The sequence below is a fragment of the Elgaria multicarinata genome, chromosome 4 (assembly GCF_023053635.1).
Source record: "Elgaria multicarinata webbii isolate HBS135686 ecotype San Diego chromosome 4, rElgMul1.1.pri, whole genome shotgun sequence".
Taxonomy (NCBI): domain Eukaryota; kingdom Metazoa; phylum Chordata; class Lepidosauria; order Squamata; family Anguidae; genus Elgaria; species Elgaria multicarinata.
The window spans coordinates 5,104,001-5,121,516 of NC_086174.1; the positions used below are offsets into that span (position 1 = coordinate 5,104,001).

The 17,516-nt window shown below is 47.9% G+C and overlaps 1 protein-coding gene across 3 annotated transcripts in view; it reads left to right on the top strand.

Annotated features, from left to right (window-relative positions):
• The window catches only part of EXTL3 (exostosin like glycosyltransferase 3), a 208,354-nt gene that overhangs the window by 93,120 nt on the left and 97,718 nt on the right, over window positions 1-17,516 (top strand). The gene's annotated exons all lie outside the window — the stretch shown is intronic.

The following is a 17,516-nucleotide window of genomic DNA, read 5'->3' on the forward strand; positions in this document are numbered from 1 at the left end:
CTTCTCTCCCCTCTGAACTACCCTACAATTCTGAGAGTATAAAGTTGCTAGTCCTCAAGTCTCAGGTCCTCTGAGAGGAATTTACTCCAGCCAACAAAAACAAGGCTGACAACTATTACCCAGAGGACCTTCTCTTCCACCTCTCCCAGTTTGTGGAATGGCTTGCCGGGAGAGATTCGTCAACTTACCAGTCTTCCAGAATTTAAGAAAGCCATAAAGACTGATCTCTTCCGGCAGGCCTACCCAGCTGAATTTTAAGATGCCTTTTTTTTAATGCTGTGCTGCTTTTAATGATGCACTGGTTTTAAACGTTTGAATTAGTTGTATGTATTTTATGATGTTTTTATTTGTGTTGTACCCCGCCTCGATCCAGAGGGAGAGGCGGGTAACAAATAAATTTATTATTATTATTATTATTATTATTATTATTATTATTATTATTATTATTATTATTATTAAAACTACATGGGCTGCCTGGGTAATTTTCTGAAACCAGGGGCAGTGGGGCTGGAAACTGAATTGTTCAGAATATTTCATCCCATTCCCTTTTAGCTCTATTATTCCAATAACAGTTTTTTTCAAGGAGAGATGGAGGCTCATTTATATTCATTGGGCTTGAAACTGCTGTGCTAAATAGCTGTTTCTGGAGTTATTATGAGCTGGTCGGTCTGTATCCTGGGGTCTGCGGTAAGCTGGAATTCACGAGAAACCACCATTCGCTTTTTGTTCCTTGTATGGTTTCCGCCTGCTTCAGTCCTCATTAGGGCCAAGCCTCCGGCCTGCCGCACCTTTGAAGAGAAGACATGGGCTGTGGGTGCAGAAGTGAACTGCACCCTGGGGAGCTGTAACTTTGGACAAAGACCTCGACATGCCACAGTGGTTTGCTGGCGTTTGAAGAAATCCTTGATTGCACAGGGAAAGATGTTGGGTTTTTATTTATTTTTAAATCCTTTGCATGTAACAGTGTTATTTAGTTGGGATGCCAATTAATGTTCGAGGGCGGGAAATTAGAGAAGAGCTAGGAAAATGGGGTTGAAGACCAGAAACCAAAGCTTGTTAAAAGATCTCGAGTCCTTCTAATGGTTCTTAAACTCCGTTGTGCTGGGAAGGCTCGTCCTGGTTTGGCGTCTCTTGTGGTGGTCTGGGAGTTTGGATGGGAAAGGAATGAGCTTACTCACGGGATGCGAAGCGTGCAGCTTCGGCAATGGACCAAGCTGAGGAAGATTGTCCTGGCAGAGGAAACAGGCTTGGATACAGTGGAAGTAAGAGATGCTCTCGAGCGGTGTGAATTGGAGGAAAGGGAAATATCTGTGTCCTTTCTCTTCATAATGCTTCCCCAGGGTGTCGTGCATTAGACTCTCTCGCTTCCACAGGATATCCTGTTGTAGATCTGAAGGGTTTCATTTCAGATGGCTCATGTTGTTTTGGGCTTGCTTCCCACTCTCACGGATCAGGACTACATATGCAGCATATACTTCAAAGTATTCTCCCACCCACCCCAGTCCCGAATGCAGTTTATTTAAAATGTCCTTCCCCAACTGGGATCTGCCTAGGCAGATGCACTCAGCCTGTGTTTCTTGTGGGAACTGGAAGTGCTGCAAAAGGACGCACTCTTATTAAAGCTGTCGGGAGGTGCCACACATGAGGGGAGACATGATAGCACTCTTCAAATACTTAAAAGGTTGTCACACAGAGGAGGGCCAGGATCTCTTCTCGATAATCCCAGAGTACAGGACACAGAACCATGGGCTCAAGTTACAGGATGCCAGATTCCGGCTGGACATCAGGAAAAACGTCCTGACTGCTATTGCAGTACGACAATGAAACCAATGACCAAGGGAGGTTGTGGGCTCCCCCACACTAGAGGCCTTCAAGAGGCAGCTGGACAACCATCTGTCATGGATGCTTTCGGGTGGATTCCTGCATTGAGCAGGGGGTTGGACTTGATGGCCTTATAGGCCCTTTCCAATTCTACTATTCTATGATTCTATGATCATAGAATAGTAGAGACTGTCTGTCCCACAGAGGGACAGTGTCTCTCTGTCACAAGCCAGTGTCTGTCCCACAGAGGGAGATGAAAATCCAGAGTCCTGCTGCTCCTGTGGTGTGGATAATTTAAATATTATAATTAAGGCGCAATCCTGTGCACGTTTAGACGGAAACAAGGCGAATGGCTGGGGAATGCTGGAACTTGTAGGACGTTTTGCTTTCTAAAAATGCATAGGATTGTGCCCCTAATTAATTGGAAGCCAGGTCTCCTAGAATTGTACCCATTAGATAGGAGCTCTGTCGGGGAGCTTGCTTCAGTGCCAGGCAATGGTCTGAGAGTGACTAAGCTCTGGTGAAGCTCTGGAGGCAAGTGCCTGACCAGCACCTAGGTGAGAGGCTTGTACAAGCTGATGGGGCTTCCTAAAGGAAAAGGTGGGTCAGTTGTATAATAAAATGGGTACCCAGGGCTTCCCAGCCTTTTTGGGGTCCATGGGCACATTTGGAATGTTGATAGTGTTGTGGGCTCTCTCACAAAATGGCTGTCATGGGTTTGTTGCCCGTTCATGAAATGGGTACCCAGGGCTTCCCAGCCTTTTTGGGTCAGTGGGCACATTTGGAATGTTGATAGTGTTGTGGGCTCTCTCACAAAATGGCTGTCATGGGTTTGTTGCCCGTTCATGAAATGTCTGCCATGATGGGTGTGGCCAGTCACAAGACAGTCATTTCCCAGAAGGCAAACCAGTGAGACTAAAAGAAAAATAATTTGTCCAAGAACCCAAGTTCAAGGCAGAGGGGACTTCTGAGCTCCAGACCACAAAACTGCTCTTTTGAACCCAAATAGAGATTCTGTTGGAGGGCAGCTGCATGCCAACATCCCAGTTAAAAAAAACAAAAATTTAAGAAATCATAAGGATGAAAATAAAAATCAGGGAGGGAGGAAGTGGGTGCCAAGAGAAATGTCCCACGGGCCCCATGTTGGAGATACTATGAATCCTTTTTGTGGGGCCTACTGTGCCAATAGGTTAGCAAGACTCTCAGCTGCGTGGTATACCGCCGATATATTCCTTTAATGTAATTCTTCCCCTTTCTTCACACCAAAATAGGGCAAAGCTGAACTTGGACTCACTAGTTCGCTGTGGGTTTAGTGTGATGTTCCAACCATTCAAGATTCCTGAAGTCACAAAGTTAGCCCAGAAGGAGATTGAATCACACAGCCTTCCCCAACCTGCTGCCCTCCCAGGTGGGTTGGACTCCAATTGGGTAATCGAGGGAAATCCAAGTTGCCTTCTTTTCTCCTTCACTTAACTAGTTGAACTTTTGCCCCTGATTCTTGCGTCCTGCCAGCCACCAGCTCGCATCTCCCTCCCCGAAGTGCCAGCCTCTTTGCTCCTTGCCTCTCCGGCATGCGCACAGTGCCAGGGACCCAAGCCGCGGCTAAAACGACTCTGAGCACGGGCGCACAGCTCTCCGGCACAGCCTTTCCCTCGGTTTTACAGTCGCAGCTCCAGCTCTGTAGACGTGGCACAGGTGAAAACGTTGCCAGTCCTGTAGGCTGATTCCATGGGGCCAGGAACGGTCACGGCCCACAGCATATCTGCCCCCCCCCCCCAGTTGACTGTGATCAGCGTTCTTCTGTCGACCCGAAACGCACGTCTGTAGCAACGCTGACAAGGTACATTAATAGCATGCTCTTCCTCCTTGCCCCCGTCAACTCACAGGGCTGACAGGAGCCATCTTGGGACCCGCGCCGGTTGTGTACGGCTGTGCAGCTGTCTTCCCGTGCAGAGTGTTTTTATAATTGAAAAGGCAAGAGAGCATCATAACCCTGTGGGGACCATGGAGCGGACTGCCGAGGGTCTTTCTTGGGAAGGGAAGTGAGGGCAGGAGCTCCTTTCCTGCTTCTGTTTCCAGAATAGCCTGTGTAATCTGAATAACTGGTGCTGAAAAACAAGATCGGGAGAGGGTGGCCTGCTTGTGGACTTCCCAGGATCTGGTCAGCCGTGGTTGAAAACAGGTGAATATAACAAGTGCCATGCTGGATCAGGCCAAGGGTCCATCTAGTCCAGCACTCTGTTCACACAGGGGCCAACCAGCTGTCAACCAGGGACCGACAGAGCATAGTGCAACAGCACCCTCCCACCCATGTTCCCCAGCAACTAGTGCACACAGGCTTACTGCCTCTGATACTGGAGGTGGCACATAACCATCAAGGCTAGGAGCCATGGATAGCCTTCTCCTCCGGGAATTTATCCAACCCCCTTTTGAAGCCATCCAAATGGGTGGCCATGGCTACATCCTCCGGTAGTGAATTCCATCATTTAACCATGCGCAGTGTGAAGAAGTCCTTCCTTTCATTCGTCCTGAATCTCCCACCAATCGGCTTCATGGGATGACCCCGGTTTCTAGTATTATGGGAGAGGCTGGACTGGGGTAGGCCTTAGGTCTCATACAATATGGCTCTTTTGATGTTCAGGGTAAAAAAATATTTGTTTCGGTGTATTGTGTCTGAGAGGTGGCATGTCAGATGTGAATCCTGCAGTTCCAAACCCTGTTTTGGAAGTCGTGTGTGGCTGGGAAATCCAGCGTTTGACACCCAGCCAACGTCGGAGATGGCTTTATCTCCGAGTCCTGCTTGGCATAGTCAATTTGCACTGATGGGTCCAGGACTGTGGAGTTTCTCTGCTGACATATCTCTCCAGCCGACTTGGCTGCTTCCCAAGAGTAATGTATTTTTGGCCTCTTGCTTAGGAAGGGATCTTTCTCTACTCTTCTTTTCCCCGTCTTTCCTTCCTTCTCTCCCTCCCCCTCGCCCCACAGCTAACACAGTGGGCCTGTCTCTCCCCTCTTTGGGGGTGGTGATGGTGGAATTTCCCCTCGATGAAGCTGTTTCTCCTTGGCAGGGAAGAGGAACTGCCGGGTTTAATGAGCCGAAATGACAAGTGGTGTCAGTTTAGATCAACATCCCAAGCGCCACTCGTTCTGCTTCCCTTTCACCATTTGTCTTTTGCAGGCGACGGCCCTCGGAGGCGGCCTCTGATTAGTCCGCCCTGGGATTTTCCCTGCTATGTGAGGACAAGGTAAGAGGGATGGGACAGCCACTGAGGCAGCCTGGAGAAGCCTGACACGTTTCCACCCCTCGCTTGTATTTTCCCTTCAGAAGCCTCGTCAGCAGGAAAACCTGTCCACGTTCCATCTCTTTCCCCCTCTTCCCTAAGGCCATCCGTCCTCCTGTCATCCTAAGTAGCGGATTTAAAAAAAAAAAAAATTGGAACGCCATGAATATGGAAGCTCCTAATACAGCGCTTTGGTAATGAGAGCTTTCGTTCCTCCTGCACCTATTGAGAAAGTGCCCTGAGGAAGCGAACGGATGCTTTGACATGAAATGGGCATTTTGAAATGGAGGGGCTGCATCAGTGGGCAGGAGACGATAGAATCATAGAAGGGGCCCCTCTAAGGTTATCAAGTCCAACCCCTGCTCATTTGCAGGATTCTACCTTAAAGCATACCTGACAGATGGCTGTCCAGCTGCCTTTTGAAGGCCTCTAGTGTGGGAGAGCCCACAACCTCCCTAGGTAGCTGGTTCCATTGTCGTACTGCTCTAACAGTCAGGAAGTTTTTCCTGCTGTCCAGATGGAATCCGGCTTCCTCTAACTTGAGCTGGTTATTCCGTGTCCTGCACTCTGGGAGGATCAAGAAGAGATCCTGGCCCTCCTCTGTGTGACAACCTTTCAAGTATTTGAAGAGTTCTATCATGTCTCCCCTCAATCTTCTCTTCTCCAGGGTCAACATGCCCAGTTCTTTCCATCTCTCCTCATAGGACTTTGTTTCCACGTAATTGTTGGGCCCTTCTTACTGCACAGGCGTCTGGATTTCTGTCGTGGGCAGGTCTTTTGTACCATTGGCCTTCCCTGGTTGGTTGTGCCCTGACCTATGGTGCGTTGTGCCGGTGGCAAGGCCAGTACCCCGCCCCCATCCTAAAAGATGAGGCAATGTGCCGAAAAGGAGAAATTGGACTTCTGTCCACAGGAGCAGGAGAACGGGAAGAGTTCCTGTGTTATAGGCTGGAGTTAAATTAACTGATGTTTGAAGAGCTATGGAGGAATTCCTGGGGGAGAAAGCTATAGTCCTGATGGCAATATGCTACCTCCAGTATCCGAGGTAGTATGCCTGTGTGCGCCAGTAGCTGGAGAACATGGACAGGAGAGGGGTGGGGGAAAATAAAACATGGAGGAAGTGGAATGGAATCTCTTAGGAAAAGGCATGGCCGGCTGGAATTCTGACACCATAGTTCTGCCAGATGTTGTGCCCACAGTGAAGAGTCTTTCCATAGTGGCGAGGGATGCAGTCTGTGAGGATCGCCAGCTGCTAATGCCTCCAGCTGTGTGGTGATAGGGTATGCATAGGTAGATGAAGGGAATTGGCACCAGTAGGAAGGTGGAAGAGAGAGGGACGAGCTCTGGTGCCGTGTATAGATAAACATGCACAGCCTTAGTTCCCAGCAGTCGGAATGGCACATGGTTACTGGTTGAGGGGAGACATGAGAGCACTCTTCAAATACTTGAAAGGTTGTCACACAGAAGAGGGCCAGGATCTCTTCTCGATCCTCCCAGAGTGCAGGACACGGAATAACAGGCTCAAGTGACAGGAAGCCAGATTCCGGCTCGACATCAGGAAAAACTTCCTGACTGTTAGAACAGTACGACAATGGAACCAGTGACCTAGGGAGGTTGTGGGCTCTCCCACACTAGAGGCCTCCAAGAGGCAGCTGGACAACCATCTGTCAGGGATGCTTTAGGGTGGATTCCTGCATTGAGCAGGGGGTTGGACTAGATGGCCTTGTAGGCCCCTTCCAACTCTGCTGTTCTATGATTCTATGATTCTCTGGTTTCTGTCCCCTCCTTTGTGCATGCTCTGTTTCCCCCCTCTCTTAGAAAAGGCATTCACAAGAAGGCCGTCCTTAGCAGTCTGCCTTTGTGGGTTTCTTCTCCTTCCCCCCTCACCTTTTAATTAAAAAAGCTAATCTGCTCCTACTTGACAATCTCCAATTTTAATCCTAATCTTTTTTTTTTTATCATTGCAATTGGTTTAGCAGGTAGGCAGGTGCATTTGCACTTATTCCTTTTTTCTTTTCTTCTTCTTTTTTTTAATCACCCAATAATTGCATTTCATTCAGGTTCCGTTTCTCTACGTTGCATCTTTGGCCCCTGATATAATTACTCCCCAGGAGTAATTATTCTCCATATTTTCCCTTTTGATAGTAGCCGATTCTTTGCATTTTAGACTGTAAGCCTCTTGGCAGGGTATTGCTGTTTTATTTGTATATTCTGTACAGCACCAAGTACATTGTTGGTGCTATATAAATAAATAAATAAACAAACAAACAAACAAATAAATAAATAATAATGCATTTCCCTTATGAGCCTGCCCGTGCTTTGAGAACTTCTGGAGAGTCCCTTCTTTCAGTCCCACTGTCTTCACAGGTGCGCTTGGTGGGAACATGGGACAGGGCCTTCTCGGTGGCTGCTCCGGTGCTCTGGAACTCTCTTCCCGGGGAAGCTAGCCTGGCTCCCCCCTTGATGGGCTTTCGAAAGCAGGCTAAAATGTGTTTGTTCCAGCAGGCCTTTGGAGAATAATCTGGCCCTCCATCTATATTAATATCTTATAATTTTTTTGTGTATTTTAAATGTTTATGGTCCCCCCCCAATGTATGTTTTAAACTTTGTAAGGCCGCCTTGAGGCCCAGCATTGGGCAAAAGGCGGGATACAAATAAATAAATATAATAATAATAATAATAATAATAATAATAATAATAATAATTGTGGCAGGGTTTTTTTAAAGCATTTTTTCCAACTGCACAAATGCCCTTCCAGAACTCCCCCCGCCCCCTGCCCAAACCAAACACATTATTTCTCTTTCACGACTGGACAGATTGTCACCAACACTTAAACTTAAAGACAGATTGACACAGGGCCATACGGATGCCCAGGAAGGTCCAACAGGCCACTGTCTGTCACCTATACAGCCCTCAATTGAAACCACTGCAACGGATCGTCAGCGAAGTCCACCCCATCTTCAGCACAGACACGTCTCTCTCGCAAGCCTTGGGAGGCAGGTCAATCCTGGCCTCCAGACCACCGCCCAACCAGAAGCGGATGCTAACCAGCAACAGGACACAGGACAGAGAAAACAGACAGAGGGACCAGACCATGCAATAGACCCTAGTGCCAACTTTGCTCCCACATCTATTCAGGCAACACCGTCACAGGACCCAATGACACCAGTCACACCATATCACACCATCAAGGCCTCTTTCACCTGCATCCTTATATAATTTGCCTATTGTTAAGTTCTTAATAAACACGGACACATAACACATTTTTGCACCACTTTTTTCAACTGCACATTATCAGGTTTACAACTGCACATTTTTTCCTCAACTGCACATTTTGTGTCCAGCTGCACACTTAAAAAAACCCCCCACCCCTGCATTGTGGAGAAACTCAGAAATATGAGAGGCTGCTGTGAGTTTTGATAAAGAAACGCTTGTAGATTGTAGATTGTTTCCTTTCGGAAGGTTAAAACATTGTCACTGACTCTTCTTTAAATCCTCTTGCCCCCTGTTTTCATTGCCTCCTCCCTGGCCCTAGATTAGCCCTGCAATGGCCACGCTGGCCTGGAATAATGCGAATTGCAGTCTAACACAAATAGAGGGTGCTAGGTTGGGAAAGGCTGCCAAGACCCTCCAAGCTGCGGTAGGATCTTCCACGGATAAATTTGATAACATCAGCAGTTGAAGAACTGCCACACCTGCATTTCACCTCTGCCATTTTGCAAATCCCAGGACAGTCGCCCTCTGTCCCCCATTTGTACGGTAATCGTAGGAGCAAGCGTTTATCACTGGAGTTGCAGTTGGGAAAAACGCAATCAAGGTTTGAAAAGCATTTTGCAAATTAAAAGCGCTCTCAAGAACGGGGCTGCATGGCTGCAACTAGGAACCGGAATCCCCGTGGAGCACTTTCAGGAGGGAATGCAGTGATTTGTAATCCAAACTCAATTGTGTTGATGGGATTATGGTGGTCATCTGGGGTGAAACCCCCAGGCAAAGAGGAGTGCTGTGCAACCTGGCATTTATTCCTGCCTATTAATTATGATTGGCTTTGATACCCTGCTTTGCAACTCTGCCTCCGCGTATCGTTTGTGTGTAATGTTAAAACCCAGTTCCGGTAAAAACAGTCATCCATCCCAAGTTTACATTCTCTTTTGCTGGCGGCTGTTCTCCAGTTACTCTTGCTAAATATTAATAGCAGCTGCTGCTCACAATAACTCTTCTCTTGCACTCGCCTCCATTTACCTATTTTTCCTTCTAGCCTCTAGTTCTAGAGAGCCTTTCATTATCTCTTCTTCGGAGCGTGGATCTCTTAGAATCATAGAATAGCAGAGTTGGAAGGGGCCTACAAGGCCATCGAGTCCAACCCCCTGCTCAGTGCAGGAATCCACCCTAAAGCCTCCCTGACAGAGGGTTGTCCAGCTGCCTCTTGAAGGCCTCTAGTGTGGGAGAGCCCACCACCTCCCTAGGTAACTGATTCCATTGTCGTACTGCTCTAACAGTCAGGAGGTTTTTCATGATGTCCAGCCGGAATCTGGCTTCCTGTAACTTGAGCCTGTTATTCCCCGTCCTGCATTCTGGGAGGTCCTTGACCTCCTCTGTGTGACAGCCTTTTAAGTATTTGAAGAGTGCTCTCACATCTCCCCTCCATCTTCTCTTCTCCAGGCTAAACATTTATTTATTTATTTATTTATTTATTTATTTATTACATTTTTATACCGCCCAATAGCCGAAGCTCTCTGGGCGGTTCACAAAAATTAAAATCATCATAAAACAACCAACAAGTTAAAAATACAAATACAAAATACAATATAAAAAGCACAACCAGGATAAAACCATGCAGCAAAATTGATATAAGGTTAAAATACAGAGTTAAAACAGTATAATTTAAATTTAAGTTAAAATTAAGTGTTAAAATACTGAGTGAATAAAAAGGTCTTCAGCTGGCGACGAAAGGAGTACAGTGTAGGCGCCAGGCGGACCTCTCTGGGGAGCTCATTCCACAACCGGGGTGCCACAGCGGAGAAAGCCCTCCTCCTAGTAGCCACCTGCCTCACTTCCTTTGGCAGGGGCTCACGGAGAAGGGCCCCTGTAGATGATCTTAAGGTCCGGGTAGGTACATATGGGAGGAGGCGTTCCTTCAAATAACCTGGCCCCAAACCGTTTAGGGCTTTAAATGTCAATACCAGCACTTTGAATCGGGCCCGGACCTGGACTGGCAGCCAATGAAGTTGTAAAAGGACTGGCGTAATGTGATCTCGCCAGCCAGTCCCTGTTAGTAAACGGGCTGCCCTGTTTTGTACCAGCTGAAGCTTCCGGACCGTTTTCAAAGGCAGCCCCACGTATAACGCATTGCAGTAATCCAAACGAGAGGTTATCAGAGCATGGATAACTGTAGCTAGGCTATCACTGTCCAGATAAGGGCGCAGTTGGTATATCAGCCTAAGCTGATAAAAGGTGCTCTTTGCCACTGAGTTCACCTGTGCCTCAAGTGACAGTTCTGGATCGAAGAGCACCCCCAAACTACGGACCCGATCCTTTAGGGAGAGTGCAACCCCGTCCAGGACAGGGCAAACATCACCTCGCCGGACAAATGAACCACCCGCTAACAGTACCTCCGTCTTGTCTGGATTGAGTCTCAGTTTGTTAGCCCTCATCCAGTCCATTACCGTGCCCAGGCACTGGTTCAGAACAGTCACTGCCTCACCTGGGTTTGATGAAAAGGAAAGGTAGAGCTGGGTGTCATCCGCATATTGATGACACCTCAGTCCACATCTCCGGATAACCTCCCCCAGCGGCTTCATGTATATGTTAAACAGCATAGGGGATAAAATAGAGCCCTGCGGAACCCCATGGCTTAGGAGCCACGGCACAGAGCAATAATCCCCCAGCACCACCTTCTGGAATCGGCCATCCAAGTAGGAGCGGAACCACTGCAACGCAGTACCTCCAACTCCCAGTTCAGACAACCTATCCAGAAGGATACCATGGTCGATGGTATCGAAGGCCGCTGAGAGGTCCAGGAGAACCAACAGGGTCGCACTCCCCCTGTCTCTCTCCCGACAGAGGTCATCCCACAGGGCGACCAAGGCAGTTTCTGTTCCAAAACCAGGCCTGAAACCCGATTGAAATGGATCTAGATAATCCGTTTCATTCAAGAGTGTCCTGCAACCACCCGCTCAAGCACCTTGCCCAGGAAAGGGATATTAGCCACCGGCCTGTAGTTGTTTACATCTTCCGGGTCCAGATTAGGCTTCTTCAGGAGTGGTCTAATTACCGCCTCTTTTAAAGAGGCCGGCACCACTCCCTCTCTCAAGGAGGCATTTACAACCTCCTGGACCCAGCCGGCGATCCCCTCCTTATTTGATGTAATGAGCCACGAGGGGCAAGGGTCAAGCACACAGGTGGTCGACCGGACTTGGCCAAGCACCTTGTCCACATCCTCGGGCCTCAATAACTGAAACTCATCCAATAAAACTGAGCCGGACGGCGCTCTGAACGCCTCTACTAGTGGTGCTGCATTAAGAACATGCCCAGTTCTTTCCGTCTCTCTTCATAGGGCTTTGTTTCCAGACCCCTGATCATCCTGGTTGCCCTCCTCTGAACCCCCTCCAGCTTGTCTGCGTCCTTCTTGAATTGCGGAGCCCAGAACTGGACGCAATACTCTAGATGAGGCCTAACCAGGGCCGAATAGAGAGGAACCAGTACCTCACGCGATTTGGAAGCTATACTTCTATTAATGCAGCCTAGAGAGTTCGTAGCTGAGGCAAGATTTGAAGCAGGGAGTCATTGGACCATGCTGTTAACCGCTACCCTGCTAACTACCGAACTATGCGTTAAGCTTGTCGTGCCACCAAGAACACACATCTCCACATCATGTTATCCCCCGTCACATCCCGTGTCACATGTCGCCCCATTCCGACCCCTTCGCCCCGCAATCTTACCCTGTGTTGTAACGTTTTTTCTTTCGACACCCCAAGACTCTTAATTGCTGATGCTTCAGGCCTCTCTGAATATCTTTCAGTCTTAAAGTGTGTGTGTGTGTGTTTATGCGCACACTCTTTCCCCCCCTTCCAGATCTGCAAACTCACTGTCCTTTTTTGCTCACTTGGAAACCTGCCACGCTGATGTGCTTGCCAAGCGAATAATAAAAGAAAGGGCCCGGTTCAAGTCAGTGTGCGTTCCTTGAGTTAATACGTTTGATTGTGAGAAGACTGAAAAGGGTTTTTCTTTCCTTTTCTTGCTTTTTTTTAAAAAAAAATTTTTTGGCTCTCATTGGTGACCGTTTTATAAGCATCTGACGATTCACTGCAGAAAAATGGGGTGGTGTGGACCACCAGCGGCTGTGGAACACCCTAGACTGCGTCTGTTACCGTTGCAGCAGCTCTGTGGGTACAGGAGGGCAGCATGAAAGTTATGTTGTGAGACACAGTAGTACGGGAGAATTAGACTGCATTCTCATCACTTCACGGATGCTGCCATTGTTTCGATCTTATTTAACTTTCCCTTTTACCTTGCCTTTGTGCAAGGAGAAAATTAATGCAAAATCTGGCTTCCTTTAACGGGCTCAAGTTAAAGGAAGCCAGATTCCGGCTGGACATCAGGAAAAACTTCCTGACTGTTAGAGCAGTATGACAATGGAATCAGTTCCCTAGGGAGGTTGTGGGCTCTCCCACACTAGAGGCCTTCAAAAGGCAGCTGGACAACCATCTGTCAGGGATGCTTTAAGGTGGATTCCTGTATTGAGCAGGGGGTTGGACTCGATGGCCTTGTAGGTCCCTTCCAACTCTGCTATTCTATGATTCTGTGATTTCCCCTGGTATGGAGAATGTGGACAGGAAGACATCTCTCTCTCTCTCCCTCTCTTTCTCTCTCTCTCTCTCATAATACTTGAACGCACAGGGGTCATCCCATGAACCTGATTGTGGGCAGGTTCAGGACAGATAAAAGGAAGGATTTCTTCACACTGTGCTACCACAAGATGTGGTGATGGCCGCCAGCTTGGATGGATTTAAAAGGGTTGGATACATTTCTGGAGTAAAAGGTTATCAATGGCTACTTGTGCTGATTGCTCTATACTATTTCCGGTATCAGATGCAGTATGCCTATGTACTCCAGTTGCTGGGGAACAGGGGCAGGAAGGAAGCATTTGGAGACCTGTCTTATGGTGGAAGTTCTTCCTGGTGGGGTTGTGGGTGGAGATAGGGGAAGGGGCTTGTGCAGACCTGTATGTCATTGGACAACCAGTCCTTGTGCTGCTTTCTATAAAGTTTTCTCTCTCCCTGCTCTAGTGTGTACCTCCTATTGGGGTGGGTGGGTAGAAGAACACACTTTGCACTGTGCATAGTATAGAAGCCTCAGGCAATTTTTTCCCCTTGTCGAACGCCACTTTCCCTTCTGGGTAATCTGTTCAGGACCACATGTTGGTTTAGAGTACGGCTGTGCTTCGCTCCGTTTCGGGTTGTAGACGCAGTAGTGGAGCGGCCCGATTCGCCTCCGTTAAAGGCCGAGGTGAAGTGGGGCGAAGCGTTGCGAAGCAGATCGCTCATTTGTGGAGCAATCCACTCACTTGCGGAGCTCCACCCACCATTTTGGATTTTCCCCCCCATAGGATTGCATTGGGTGAAGAAACGCCTATAACTTCTTTGTTTTTAAAGCTACATCCCTGAAACCCATTGTTTTATTGAATGGGTAAAGCGGGAGGAGGGAACCTGCTTTTTTCCAGCTTTGATAGACAGGTTCATCTCCCAATCGTGATAACTGATCAGCCCATGTGAAGCACCCTCCAATCCCAATGTTGGAGGGTGGGGGAATAAGCAAAACGGGATGCTTAGTAACTTTTCTTTCTTTGTCTTTTGTAGGACTTTTGTAGCTTTTTGAGTGCATTGGTGAAGCAGTAGCCCCAGCAAACTCTCACACACAATTTATTTATTAAATAAATAAATAAATAAATCTTAAATAATATACAAAGTAAAATAACAGCTAGGCAACACAGCACTGCAAGGTACCCACCATAACCTTGGTGAACAACTGAATAGATGTGGTGCAAGTGGATGATGTGCTGTACGGCATGTGGACGTGCCCAGTGCCCACTACCCTTGAGGGTCATCAGAACCCTCCAAAGGGGAACCAGTGGAAGGAAGCCAATGATTTGCATGAGTTGATGTGTGATGTGGATCCTCAAAGGCAGGTACCTAGACAGGACCAGCTGCATGACTGGTGGCACAGTCCACTGTTCCACTGGGCATGTCCACTTTCCCCTTACTGGTAATAAAGTCAGACAGTGTTTTTGTTCTTCTTGTTGTTGTGATTATTAGTATTTTTATTGTTATTGTTATTACAATTATTGGCTGGGCATACCCTGGAGTGTGTGAACTGTGACGGAGGTGTGTGGGTGTGGGTGCATTTTGAAAAACCAACACCTTATAGCACTTTGAAATGAGTGGATGGCATGAAAGAAATTAAGTTTTTAGAAGTATTGCGACCCAAGCGTAGCAACGCAAGGTCTGAGTTGTTTATCCCATGAACAGCTATGTGCTGTACGCTCACCCACTTTAATAATTTTCTATCTTGAAGTTGCCTGTGTTCATTTTTGACGTGGTTACCTGAGAGGAAGATTCTGATTTAGGTTTAACTTTAAAAATTCCCCCAAAATCAGGGCATTATCAGATTCCCTTCAAAATGGGCATGAATAAGGATGTATGTGGAAGCTCTCATGGTGGCCAGCTGCAGGTGTGCATCTGGAAAAATGACAGAGATACATGCGTTTCTGTAAATGGGGGGGAATCTTTTAAATATTCCCCCAAAATCAGGGCATGATTGGATTTCCTTCACATGAATAAGGATATATGTGGAAGCTCTCATGGTGGCCAGTTTATGTATTTATATTTATTTATTATATTTCTATACCGCCCAATAGCCGGAGCTCTCTGGGCGGTTCACAAAAATTAAAATTCCCCAAAAATCAGGGCATGATCGAATTTCCTTCAAAATGGGCATGAATAAGGATGTTTGTGGAAGCTCTCATGGTGGTCAGCTGCAGGTGTATATCTGGAAAAATGACAGAGATGTATGCAGTTTTGTTTATTGGGGTTATGGTTGAGGGTTAAAACGTTAAAAATTCCCCCAAAATCAGGGCACGATCGCATTTCTTTCAAAATGGGCATGAATAAGGATGTATGTGGAAGCTCTCATGGTGGCCAGCTGCAGGTGTGTATCTGGAAAAATGACAGAGATGCATGCATTTCTGTAAATGGGGGGGATCTTTGAAATATTCCCCAAAATTCAGGGCATGATCGGATTTCCTTCAAAATGGGCATGAATAAGGAACTATGTGAAAGCTCTCATGGTTCCCATTTTGATGTTTCTAAGTTGAAAACTAAAAAAGTTATAGGCATTTGACATTTTCAATGCAAGTCTATGGGGGGAAAACACGGAGCTCTGATCCGGATCCGGAGCTCCACCACGGAGCGGAGGCGGGTCGCCCCAAAGTGGAGTGGACCCGATCCAAAAGTTGCGGATCGGGATCCAGAGAGGATCGGGGGGTCTGTGCACAGCCCTAGTTTAGAGTGGGGATGAAGCCAGTGGTGAGCAAGGCCAGACCCAAAAGTGCAGCAGTTACCCCTTCTCTCTTTTTTTCTGCCACCCCCTTTTCTCTCTCTCTTTCTGGCATCCCCTTTTTTTCTCCATCATTCTGTTACCCCCTTTCTCTCTCCCTCTCTTCCTGATACCCTTTTCCTCTCCCTCTCTGCCACATCCATTTCTCTCTCTCTTGTTGCTGCTGCTCCTTTCTCTCTCTCTCTCTGCCACCCCATTTCTCTCTCTTCCTGCCACCCCTTCTCGCTCTCGCTCTCCCACCCCATTTCTCTCTCTCTCTCTTCCTGCCACCCCTTTTATCTCTCTCTCCCTCCCTCTCTTTCTGCCACATCCATTTCTCTCTCTCCCACCCCATCTCTCTCTCTCTCTCTCTGTCGCTCTCTCTCTCTTTCATTCTGCCACCCCCTTTTCTCTCTCTCTCTCTGGCATCCCCTTTTCTCTCTCTCTCCCTCCTTCTCTTTCTGCCACGCCCATTTCTCTCTCCCCCACCCCATCTCTCTCTCTCTCTCTCTCTCTCTGCCACCCTCATTTCTCTCTCCTTCCCTCATCCTTCTTGTAGGCTGCCAAGGGACGGCCAGACTACTTTTGCCAGAGGTCCGAACTGATTGCAAGAAGTAGCAGCAACGCAATTGACTCAGGTGTGATCACAGGGGCAACCAGGGAGGAATGCCAGGTAGTCATCCACTCTAATTGCCTGTCCAGAGAAGATGAGTAATACCAGTTGGAACAGTACTGGCGCTGCACCTTCTTTACAAGACGAGCCACAAGGGGAAAGAGTTTGCAACCAAAAGTGCTTCGTCAGCCGCGGTTGGATTAGCGTGTCGGAGCAGGAGGGTTTGATGTGTTGTTCTTAAACACGTTGCACTCGGGAGAATCAGATGGGGAACGTTGAAGATTGTTGCGTTTGCAGCCATTGATAGCGAACCAGGAGATTGTATCTGCGACGGCAGAGCTCTGATTATCTGCCATGAAAGGAGAAGAGGCCTAATGCCCTCCTGCTCCGGAAGGGGATTTCTGGGCAGCCCACAAGACGCTTTTTTTCCCAATCTCCGTCCTTGCAGCAGGTCTGGCAGAGAATCTGCTGTTGCTCACCTGCAGGGGCGTTGATCCGTCTTGCTCACGGTCTGCGCTCTTTGCCTGGAAGTAGCGCTCTTCCCTGCTTAACTCTCCTGCTGTCAACTGGTATTCAGAGGAATGGTGCCTGGGGGTAATTTAAAGCCATCATGACTGCTTGCCATTTATGGCCTTATGGCTCCATAATGTTGTCAATTCCTGTTTTCAAGCTACCTAAGTCAGTGGGCCAGTGCTTTCTAGCTTTCTGTGTGTGGTTTTGTTTGTTCGTTAACGGGGGAGCATCCAGTCCTGCTGCTTCCCGTTCTTAGAATCATAGAACCATAGAATAGCAGAGTTGGAAGGGGCCTACAAGGCCATCGAGTCCAACCCCCTGCTCAATGCAGGAATCCACCCTAAAGCATCCCTGACAGAGGGTTGTCCAGCTGTGTCTTGAAGGCCTCTCGTGTGGGAGAGCCCACAACCCCACCAGGCAACTGATTCCATTGTCGTACTGCTCTAACAGTCAGGAAGTTTTTCCTGATGTCCAGCCGGAATCTGGCTTCCTTTAACTTGAGCCCGTTATTCCGTGTCCTCCACTCTGGGAGGATTGAGAAGAGATCCTGGCCCTCCTTTGTGTGACAACCTTTCAAGTCTTTGAAGAGTGCTATCATGTCTCCCCTCCATCTTCTCTTCTCCAGGCTAAACATGCCCAGTTCTTTCAGTCTCTCTTCATAGGGCTTTGTTTCCAGACCCCTAATCATCCTGGTTGCC